This window comes from Schistocerca americana, unplaced genomic scaffold (assembly GCF_021461395.2).
Source record: "Schistocerca americana isolate TAMUIC-IGC-003095 unplaced genomic scaffold, iqSchAmer2.1 HiC_scaffold_34, whole genome shotgun sequence".
Lineage (NCBI taxonomy): Eukaryota > Metazoa > Arthropoda > Insecta > Orthoptera > Acrididae > Schistocerca > Schistocerca americana.
The window spans coordinates 1,455,806-1,468,405 of record NW_025726060.1 but is presented as its reverse complement, the minus strand read 5'-3'; positions in this window follow the sequence as shown (position 1 = coordinate 1,468,405).

Sequence of the window (12,600 nt, the reverse complement as noted above, 5' to 3'; positions counted from 1 at the left end):
CTCAGAGTGGGTAATAATCTGCTTCCAGGTTGTGCACACGCTGTAAGTGAAATGGATTGATAAATACTCATGGACTTTTCTTACATATGTCTGATTTGACCCAACAAAGTGCAGGCAATGATGATGGATGTGGGTAGGAATCACTAAGACTCTATAATATTGAGATCTGGGGAATGTAGTGGCCAGGAGAGATGCGAAAATTCATCCTTGGGCTCACAAAACCAGTCGTAGACGTTGCGATCTTTGTGAATAGGGGCACTGTCTTCTTGGAACAGAGTATCACCACTGTCAAGCAACCATTGTACCGTGGGATAGACCTGATCAGCCAGAATGGTCACATAATCCTTGGCAGTAATGTGACATTGAAGAGGAGCAACGGGGACCATGGTGTGCCACGATGTGGCAGCCATAAACATCACGTAACCCACTCTATCTTTCACTCCTAGGACATAAACTAGGCTGCAACCTGAAAACAACGAAACACGACTCATCCGACCAAATGACTTCCTTCCATTGCTCCATAGCCCAGGTTTTATGGCTTCAGCAGCAGGACTTCATGTCACGAGCGGTAGCATCACTGATGAGTGATTTTCGAATTCCAGCTTTCCCTGCAATTCTCTGCATCTGGAGCTCCCTTCGCGTTGTTTGGATGCTGACAAAGCTCGCGAGTGTGACATTCAGTTCTGCTGTAACTTTTGTAGCTGTCATCCTCTTGTTTCTTGTCACAGAGCTCTTCCACAATCGTTTGGCACGATCAGTGAACACACACTAATCTGCGCATTGTGACTTAGCGGAGGGTATTCCTCCGTTTCACTTTATGCGGTAGAAAGCTTCGATATATGTCTCTTGAAATACTAAATACTTAAGCCGTCTTTGTTACAGAAGCACCTATCATATGGGCACCATCAGTTTGCCCACGTTCGAATTTACCTAGCTCACATATACAGAATGCTGTTCTAAACACGACTAACACTTGCAACGTACTGAGGATATTGCACCAGTGCCATTTGTCTTTGGCAACAATAGCGCACCCTGTAGGCTTGGCTATCATCAGCATTTATATGTCCGTGCTTGCATATCTTGCGGAATTCATATACTTCTGTCCAACCCCTGTATGAAACGTATGGTACAGTATTCATTCTGGATTTCTGATGTTGTGCTTTAGTCATTAATGGAATAGTTTTGTTCTTTCACCGTCAATGACGAGCAGTTGTAATATTATGAAATGACTTTCTTGTAAATGATTAAAAACGAATATGTAAATTATGTAAAGTAGACACTCTGGTAATAACAGGGAGCTTGCTTTTTTAAAAATCAGACAATGGTAACAGAATCTGTGGAATGTGAGAAGTGATATGAAGAGTCGGAAGACAGCTGCGACATACTTCAGGCACCATGCTGCAGCCAGCCGCTCTGGCCGAGCGGTTCTAGGCGCTTCAGTCCTGAACCCCGCTGCTGCCATGGCAGCAGGTTCGAATCCTGCCTTGGGCATGGATGTGTGTGATCTCCTTAGGTTAGTTCGGTTTAAGGAGTCCTAAATCTAGGGCACTGATGACCTCAGACGTTAAGTCCCATAGCGCTTAGAGCCATCCACGCTACGGCGAAAATAGCGCGCCCAAGAGTGTGCGAGCTCGGCAACTGCGTGATGGCAATGTGTTTGGCAAGGCATTGTCGGTAAGGTGGGTGTGCAGTTTGATAGCCGCAGCACAGGGGCCAATAATGAAGAAACTTCAAGGAGATTACTAAAGAAAAAAAAATTCTGGCTACATTATTTTGAAAAGTTATCCACAGCTGAAAACTGAGCCTCAACCAAGTAATTTTTACCACCAAATGCTACATCATACCATCAACTCACTGGAGACTTCACCGTCTCAGACGGACAGAACTGTAAGAGACTTGCCTATGTCATAGAACAATTATTTGGATAGATGACTGAATGTGTTAAAATTTAATCTTTATCCTGAAGTACATAATTTATCTGACACATTACTAGCATAAGGAGGATCCATTCCCTATCACCTTAACAAAAATGTATCAAAGTACTATAAACAGATAAAGACTTTAATAAAACATCTAAATATGTAACATAATAAAAAATATAAATATGTCCCAAAGTAAATTTTTACTTTATTTCTTGCACTGTGAAAGTACTTCTGGCTGGTTAATGAAAATTATTACGTTTTTCATGACAGAATATTAATTACCATTAATGTAGGTGACTTCGCGACACTTTTAGCACTTTTTGTAACAGAACCTTTTACAAGTGTGTACTGTAACAATTAATTTCTTCATATATGGAATTTTATAACATTTGTCCTTGAACTTTGATGAAAATAAAGTTTTTGTATGCAGTGAGGTACTCAGATTATGGAATATTATTTGTCACAAAGTTAACCCCCCCCCCCCCTCAGCAAACAACCTAAGGTCTAAGACAGGAAAAGGACAGTGAAATTCATCTGTCAAAAATATGGGCTGACCAAGTGTTTCTTTAGAACGCAAAGTTACAACATTGTTACAACCTCCCTCGGTTTTATGTGTTCTGCAGCGCGGGGTTAGCCGAGCGGCCTGTGGCGCTGCAGTCATAGTCTCTGCGGCTGGTCCCGGCGGAGGTTCGAGTCCTCCCTCGGGCATGGGTGTGTGTATTTGTCCTTAGGATAATTCAGTTAACTAGTGTGTAAGCTTAGGGACTGATGACCTTAGCAGTTACGTCCCATACGATTTCACACACATTTGAATATTTTTTATGTGTTTTGTTTTAAAAATACAACCCATTTCACTAACTGACTTGTCAGTGCAGCTGACGGTCATGTAAGGAAGATTTACCAGATTCCCTGTACTGCCAAGGCATTTCCCCTTGATGAGAGGACTCATAAGGGGTGCACTCGGCATCGTGAGGCCAGCTGAAGAGCTACTCGACCAATTTATAGCGGTTTTAAGGTGAAGAAGCCCTACATTGAATGGGAGAGGAGTCTGCTGACCACATCCCCCTCCATAATGCATCCGATGACGCTATTGGCGGAGGATGACGTGGTAGTCGGTCAGCCCCCATTGATTCGTATAGAGCCAGAACGCAGAAGATTAGCTTTCACCTTTCCTTTGCAAGAAAATAGAAAAACACTTTCCACAGAGTTTGCCAATTTGTTGAGATCTATTTTCCTACTTTTTTTAAAATGCAAATATTCATAGGGTTGTACGCATAGAAAAAAATAAGAATAGGAAATTAAACTAAATTAAGTAAGTTAATCAAACATAATTATTGCTCAATTATTTACGCATCCATTAAGCGGAACCGTATGAGAAAAGAACAGGTCGCAACACTTAGATTAACACAACATTCTCTAAAAAATGTAATTAGGTGAATCTGTCAAACACATACATACAGATTCAGAGGCATGAGAAAAATAAAATCATGGCACATTTACTATAGTATTCTGAGCAATTGTATGCTATATTTAGAAACAAGACCCCAGAGCGATAAAAGTCATAAAGGATTTTCTGGTGCTATAGCCAGAAAAGGAATTGCAGTCTTTTCTAAGGATAGTGAGTCACTATGGAAAGTTTGTAACAAAATTTGCAGAAATTTCGCTACCACTAATTCGGCTCTAACAGGAAGGGTAAAATTCCGATGGTCAGCATTGTGTCAAGAAGCATTTAGTCAACTGAAGGAATGGTTAACAACTGGACTGGTACAGTTTTTCTTAAATCATGAGAAGCAGTTTATACTCTCAAGCAACATGAGCAATTATACGCTCAGGTGTGAAATGAGTCAAGATGAAGTTGGGGCAGAACGTACAGTTGTCTATACATCACAAAAGTACAGTTATTTTGAAAGAACTTGTTCTACAACCGAGGGGAAAACGCTGAGTTTCCTGCATGGTACAGCAAACTTAACGCGATATCTGTATGGAAAGTGATTCAACGCCATAACAGATCATGCAGCTTTGAAGTAGCTCTTAAACTGCCCGTCAAGTGGGTTAATGCTCTAGGAATTTAAACTCAGCTAATTCAATTTTAAATGTAATCATCGACCTGGCAAGAAACACAGGAATGCAGATGTTCTCATTTAAAAGCTTTCTGAGTTACAAAGAGTGTGAGCCACTTCTGCGAAATGGCAGAAATCACAAGCTCAGAATGACAGTTGCAAGCTACATGCAGTTTAAGTACTCAAGCATTGAGCATTACAGGCTGCTGTATATGCAAACAAAGTTCGGACTTTATGTTGTGGGACCATAATTCAAAATAAAACATTGTCTTTTTACTAAACCACTCACATGTTTTCCTAATTCCTTTAATGATGTTCGTTGTCTGCAGTTTCACTTGACATACTACTTATTTCTGCAGGTACGTGTGCTGTCACAAAGCCTGTCCTATAATCTAAGGAAATAAGTTTCTTCTCTTTCCAATGGCTGAAGAAAACTTTTGTACAGTTAATCTTTTATACAGAATGGTATGCACATACTCGTATATCGTATGTCTTCAATCATATCAACTACCTACATCTCTTCAAATTTATCGGTAGTAGCAGAAAATTTCGAAAAAATTTGCAAACACGCTCTTCCACCCGCAAATAAAATAATGTTGTGGCCATTTCAGGTGCAACGCATGTACTTTTATTTTACATCAAATACAGCAGCGTTATGAAAGAACACACTGCTAAAGAACTATATGTTGCATGTCGATCCGCGTTGCATTACTTCAGGGTGGATGTAATGGATTTTGGTTCAAAAAATCGATTTTTCGAAAATATTATTTTCTTGATCTACACAGTTTAATCTATGATGTGTGTGAATTTTATCGTGATAGCAGCTTTAGAAATGCCTTTAAATTGTTAAAGTGATTAACTCTACACTGGCGGCCACTCCCATCTTTGTTGCTGTAGCGGAATTTTTGTCAGTGTTAAGGCTATTTGCTTTCGATAAATTTGGCTGACATCTACATCTTTGCCGGAAAACTTTCCTGCATGTGGTTTATTCTCGTTTTGACAATACTAACACATATTAGTAGGTAGAAGGTTGAATTCGCAAACCTTTACGTAGAAGTCAAGATTTATGCAAAATGGGTGGTGTGTTTAGGAAACGAAGGTTTCATGGAAACCGGTTTACCATCAAAAAAGAGGAAGAGGAAGGAGTTCGAAATGAAGAAGCTCTCAGCTTCAACATCGAAACCTGGGACAGCAGAATTGTACATGTGCGTGGATGATGTTGATATGGATTCCACTGGATTCAGACTTATTGATTCAGAGCTTCTCTGCCACGCTATTTATGTATCAACAATAGGAAAGTTGGAATGTCTTGGACACATCCAAAAGAGGCTTGCTGGTAGGCTTCGTCGCTTGCTGAAAGAAAAGAAAGGTGAAGTATTTGACGATGAAAAATCACTAGGTCGGAAAGGAAGGCTTACTCTGAAAGAACTTCATTCTCTTCAGTTATTTTATGAGAGAGCTATCAGGAAAACACTCATAATTTAGAGGCAATGAGGCGTGCTGTGTGGGCAATTTTTTTCCACAAACTATTCTCTGACCAAACACCAACGCACAATCTGTGTCCGAAAGACGATTGGTGTAAGTTCAGCAACAGAAATGAGACGTATTCACATAAACACTCATAACCAGACCGCGGATTTTAGGTAAAAACCTATTTTGTTCCTGAGTTCCTATTTGCATAAAAATTTGTACTTATGTGTTTCATGGCTATTTACACTTAATAACGTTAATTCTATAGGACCTAAGACAGCCTATTTCGACAGTAGTGCCTATTTTTGCCTATTTTGGCTTTAATATCCTAAAAAGTGCCTATTTCATCTTATAAGACAGTGGCTCCAAATTTTTCCACACTTTACGACGGATGGAAAAAAAATATTTTCTGCCCAGCATGCAGCAAGGTGACTAGTTGATATGCGCTCATGCTTCATATTTGCCTAACACTTCGGTCTTTTCTTATATTTTTATATCGCTATCCCTGTTAATACCAAATACTCTTTATAGGTGTTTTATTATTCATATGTAAAAAATAGATCACGGATCTTTAGGTTAAAACCTATTCTTTTTCCTAAGCTCCAATCTGCATATAAGCTGCTACTTATGCGTTTCGTGACTAACTAAACCGAATACCGTTAGTTCTATAGGACCTAAAATTGCGCATTTCGACGTTGACGCCAAATTTTTCCTATTTCTGCATCAAAATCCTAAAAGGTACCTATTTTGTTAATCTGACATAGAGTTCTTGTGTTTTCAAATATTAGAAAAAGGAAGTAAACTTAGGGCTTTACGTCTCGTCGAAGGTGAAGGTAGTTAGAGACTGTTTACAATTCCTTTGCTTGTCTTACTACCAACAGCACTCGGCACGGTTGAATGGTCATCCATCCAAGTACGCGCCGAGCACAACAGTGCTTAACTTCGGTGAGCGAATGGGAACCGGTCAAAGATTTGAGTTACACGTTAGAATCGAACGTGGGAGTACTAAATGTTATATTTGAAAATATTTCGTTCATAGGATTCTGGCCAGCTGTGTATTTTTGCAAAGAAATGGTTTCATAGGCCTTAAGCTCAGCACGGATTAAAAAATCACAATGTTAATCGTAGACGCCCTCTATAGCTAAATTACTGCCCTTCGCGCATTTTCTCGCTGCTGTCTACAGGCAGTCCTATCAAACTACTCTGTTTCGTGAAAGGTATTATACGTGAATTTTCCGGTTCGAAAAATAATTTGCCAGTAGTGAGATGTTTTCATCTGAAGCACCGGTAGATTCCATTTGCTTGTTCAGAAGGGGCGGCCATCTGTCAGGTGCCATATGTTCAGCAACAAGTACGGTACTTACCCTACCGCTCCCATGCACCTCAGTAAAAAATAAATAAAAAAAAAAAACAGGTCGTCGTTCACTTTTTCCCAGCAAAAACAAATCAGTACATTGTGTAGCGACCGACGTGTTAAGTGTTACTGACGTTCTAAGTGCAAAATTAATTCTAGTTTCTGTGTGAAATTACTACGCCATGCCGAAAACAGCTAGTTCAAAGTCTACTCATATAAGGCAGTGGCTGCAAGATTTTCCGCATTATACAACAGATGGGAAAATTATTTTCTGCCAAGCATGCAACAAGGTTAGTTGATGTTTTTCTTAGACTTCTTATTTTCCTGTCACTTAGGATTCTTTTTTATTGCTATCCTTTAGTAATATGAAATATTCTTTATATGCGATTCTAAACTGCATTTCCCTTTTCTCTCGTATTAGGTTTCAAGTGTTAAGAAATCTCACTTAACTCATCATGCAGATGGAATCGCACATAAAGCTAATGTTGAACGAAAGTCAACATTGAAGCAAAGTCGTTTAACTAATATATCTGGTGAATCCTCCGAAAAAAACAAGTTCTGCAGTGATTTGTGTCATGCACTTGTGACGGCAAACAACCACTTTTGGAAACTAGAAAACCCTATTTTCAGAGGTTTTCTTCAGAAGTACTGCCATCAGTCTATTCTTGCAGAGTCAACTTTATCTAAGAATTATGTGGATTCAGATTACAATGCTGCACTGCACAGAATGTGAGAAGATGTTGGAGAATCTTGTATATGGATTTCTGTGGATGAAACTACTGACAGTCTTGGCCGTTACATTGCAAACCTGATTATAGGCAAGCTAGATCCAGAAGTTCCATCCGGGGCTCATTTGATTTACTCAAAACAACTTGCAAAAAATAACCAACAAACAATAGCACAGTTTGTGAACAATGGGCTTAAGGTGCTATACCCAAACTGAGTGGATGAGAATAAGGTGCTTCTGGCCGTCACTGATGCTGCTGCATATATGATAGCAGCGTTTCAACTATTAAAAGTTTTCTACCCATTGATGCTGCACGTAACTTGTGTAGTGCATGGGATCAACCGCATAGTAGAGCAAGTAAGGCTACAATTCCTAAAGTAAATAAAGTAATATCTATGGTGAAAATTTTTTTTGTTAAGGCACAATCAAGAATACAGGCATTCAAAGAACAGGTTTCAGATGTCCCATTGCCGCCAGAGCCTGTTGTCACCCTCTGGGGCACGTGGCTGATAGCAGCAGAATACTATAGTACGCACCTCTCAGCTCTCCAGAAGGTGGTTGAAATTATACTGGAGGATGCTGCATCCGGTAACTGCAGCAATGGAGTTACTCAAAGATTCTTCTTTAAAATGGGGCTTATCTTGCATTAGGGCCCACAACACATTTATGGCAAGAATAATTTCACAATTACAAGGGTCAGAGAGACCTACCTACGACAATATTTCTTTGCTTGAAGAAGTCAAAATGAAAATTAATGAAGCGCCAGGTGAAGTAGGGGAAAAAGTACAGACAAAAATGCAAACGGTTTTGCAGAAGAACACTGGCCTGAAGGAGTTGTGTGCAGCTGCCGACATACTTAGTGGAAAATCCAGCACTCCTGACTGCAGCATTCCTGCCCAACATGTGCCGAAAATGAAGTACGCCCCTGTCACATCTGTTGATGAAGAACGTTCTTTTTCAGCGTATAAATTGATTCTGACTGACAAGCGCCACAGTTTTTCACTAGAAAACCTAGAAAAGATTTTGGTTATTTATTGTGAAGCCAAGTATGGTCAGAATACGTGAAACTACAAATGTATTAATTAAGGCATTGCCTTTTTTTTACGGAGGTCCTTATGTTGCAGGAACTCAAAAATATTTGATGTTCAACATTAATGTTGTAGATTGCTGTGCTCTGTAACTGTGTAAATATTCATTCTCCTTGTTTTAATGACTAATAAGATGTTCATACTGTCAACACTGTGTATTTTCAATTATTTTTATTTTCTCTGCATAATTTTTATTAGAACCTATTTTAGGTTTTATATAGCCTAAATGAACTACTGAAGGAGCCTATTTTAGGTGCCTAAAACACACTTTTTTACAACCTAAAAATCCATGGTCTACTCATAACCAGAACCTGTTATGAATGCAATTAAGAGCACATTCAGGTTTCTTGCCAACCCTGATTTATTGTGGAAGTGTGTTTACGGAAAGACACAAAATGCAAACCAAAGCCTCAATAATATAATTTTGATTAGATGCTCAAAAGGACATTCTGTGGACTTGAAGTGATCAAAATAGGTGTCTATGATGCAGTGCTATGTTACAACAACGGAAACAATGGCAGAACTGTAGTGCTGAAGAGAGTTAGTATAGAACCTGGTGTGTTTACAACAAAAGCATTTTACACCATCGACGAGAACAGGGTCAATAAAGCTAACAGATCAGTGTCTTAGCTGCAAATACAGGCCAGGAAGATTCGAAGAGGAGAAAGGGAAACCTGTTGGATGAGGAGCATCAATACGGAGGATTTTAAAAATGAGGTAAACTTATTACATGTAGAAGTATTTTCTCTATTTTACATTTTATTACGTTATTAGAAGCCTTTTCCCAAAAAGCATACGCGCTAATGCTTTGAAATTTTCAGGAACTGTTCGCAACGTGTTGCTGTCTCCCTGGAACTAAAACACACGAGATCCGGCAATCACATTCTGATTTTTAGGTGACTGTACGTAGAGAAAAAGTTAATTTTCGATGTGCAAAATTAAAAACTCTGTTAATGATACAGTTTGTACCATTAATTAATAACTTTAGTTCAGAGGTCTTACAAACTTCTCAGGATACTACAATAAAATTGTCAGATTAATCGCATGATTAGAATTTCAGTTATGGCTTTTTATAAAAAAGACAATAAAAAATTAAAACTTCAGATTTCTGGCAAAATATTAATCCTGCATATTTTATTACATTTTTCAGTTAAAACACAGCTCTTTTGTTTTACACATGCAAGATTTTCGATTTGTACATTAACAAATATGGCTATAATGATTTTTTAAATAAATGTTTATATCCCTCCTTAACAATAAATTGCGCCACTTGACACATTATAGTTTTGCTTAAATTTTCTGGGAGCCCCCACTGCCATTTAAAAGTGCATGTCTATTCTCATCTGATAGCCTTCTATCACGTCCGTTATTAAAATTCCGTCTGCAGTCTCATTCCTGTTGGCCTTCTCGATCACGCGTCCTACACTGCGGCTGACGGCATTCTCTCCGTATGTCGCTCGATCGCCAGCAACAGGTACGCTTGACTTCCATAGAAGAATTTCCCTTTTATCTTGGACTCAGGTCAGCACGTCTGTTTCTTTCTATTCTGTTGCAGTTCGTACGATTTTAGTCAAGTTGTTTGGGAATTCTGTATTTACCTCTCTCGAAACCTCAGAAGGCAGCCCTCACAAAAATACATCCTATGTCATCAGCTGATCCCCTTGGAGGAGAACCTTGTTAGTGTCATCATTCTTTGTTAACTCTTCTTCATCCTGTCCACAAAGTTATCAATAGACTGCCCCTGCTTTTGCGACACATTGTTCTGCTTGTCCCGTTACAGCTATTCTTCTTTTTTATCGTTGCAACAACCCCGGCATTAGACTGTCTAATGTTGGTGCACTGCGTAGCTCTTCATAATAAATTAAATACTCTTCCGAGTCTCATACCAAATGTAACTTCGTAGCGAGCAAATGTTGTTCCTCGGACCAACATCCCATTTTAGTGGTTGTTAACAAGTTATCCATGAATACTAACACATGCTCCCCTGCTTTATGAGAGAAAAAAAGACTCTACGATAATGGGTCTAGTGTCTAGGATGGATGTGAACGTAATGGATGAGGACTGTTCCCTCTTATCATCCCTCAATGCCTCTAACTGCTTGTATAAATCTGTACTGTCTGCCTGCATTTGTACAGTTTTATTTAGTATGATGTCAAGGTCTTTTAAAGCGGTAACCTTCCCTACCCCCAGTCAAGACACGGTAAAGCTTGGTCCTACAATGCAAGGAAAATATATGACAGGGAAAGAACCAACGCCGAAACCATATTTGCACTGCACTAACCATGAGGAAGTACCGTCGTAGACTGATGCCCCAGAATACCACACACTCGTTTCTAGCAGCATTTCTGATACCTAACTGTAGCGGTTCACGTTGGTGTCTGCTAAGTAGTCACCCAAGAATAGCAGAATGATCATCTTGCCATCAGGGTGTTGACGATAGGTGACCTCAGGGAATGGGTAATGCTGGATCTGTGGCAATTGTAAAACCAGACGATTGGCATCTTTTATGAGTAACTCAGTCTGTACAGAAAAGTCGGCCAGTATCTGTATTCAGGAACCATTGAGGCTTCAGAATACGTCGTTGGTAGTGTTGGCAGCAGGAGGCTGGCGCGGACTTGTTGAGTAGGCAGTGTCAGAATAACCTGCCACAGAGAAGCAGCCTCCCTCTAGTGCTTCCGCCAGACCGGGAAATCATCATTCGCACTGGGCGTGGAGCAGGTCGAACTCAGGACTCTGGAGAGGTCGGAGGGGCACGCACTGACTGGTGTACGCTGAACAGACCCACTGTAGTGGACCCACTTCTACGACAGAGAGCCACTGAGACTCCATCGGTTCTGAGCTGGAATCAATGCCAAGGCTGGAGTTAAGGCACAGCACGGTGCCGGCGGCAGTCACATCAGAAGTCCACTCTGACGTCAGGACATGAAAGATATAACTCCGGGTGGCGAGACCAAGCTGTAGGCATCTTGTGAGAAAATGTCCAGCTTGTTGTCACGTACTCATGACATGTGCTGCTTCAGGCACTGCATGACGAGCAGCGAGCCTGTTGTAAAGCAGCTTGTGGAGTGCACGACGTTGAGGTAGCAGCAGTACAGTCCCTGTCACTAGATTTTCCTTACTGGCGGCCTACTTGTGATTCGGTCTAGCGGATGCCGCAATGAATGACCCAACAGCAGCAATTTTCTGAGCCTATGCCCACTAAATGGAAATAATTCGTGATCTACGTTAAAACTATCTTTTTTAGGGGTATTTTAGCAAATAATTTTTTCACAAGTAGTTCCCACAAAACATTGATATCTGTACAAGATCTTTGTACCGCACTTCAGATCCACAATCTATGCTGAACAGCATTTGTTTGTTCATGGGAGACAGTGGATTATGAATTGAACGGTTTCAATATACGGTCAAGGTAATCAAAATATTTACTATAGGTGGTTTTAAGTTTCATGGTTTGTTTGTATTATCACATGCAATTAAAACATATTTTTCCGTAACATCCTCACCTATTTTCTTTCTGGTCGCTGATAAACAACAAATTGGTCAGGATGTATAAACAAGCTATACGAAACACACTGTGTTGTACTAATGTAGAGTGTGTACCAATTTGCACGAATGATCGTAGCTTTTCACAACGTTTTGAGACACCGAAACAAATTTTTCAATACGTGAAAGCTGTAAACAATGATGCGTGTATTTTGTTTACCTTCAATACTACAAATATTTTGTGTACCGAAATTCTGAAGCTCTTATTGCCGTCTTAAAAAGAATTATGTTCTTTATTTAAAACGATTCGACAGCTTCCAAAATAAAGGGAATATGGAACTAAGCTTTTCAAATTATGCATTGAAACCTGTTGGAATATAGGCAAGGAACTGTCAAAAATTTGAGATTCCAGACTGAAAGCAGAGCACACTTTCCCTCTCATCATTTTATACTTAAATTTCAGTGCAAACGTAAGGGAGCTATTTCGATAAACGTA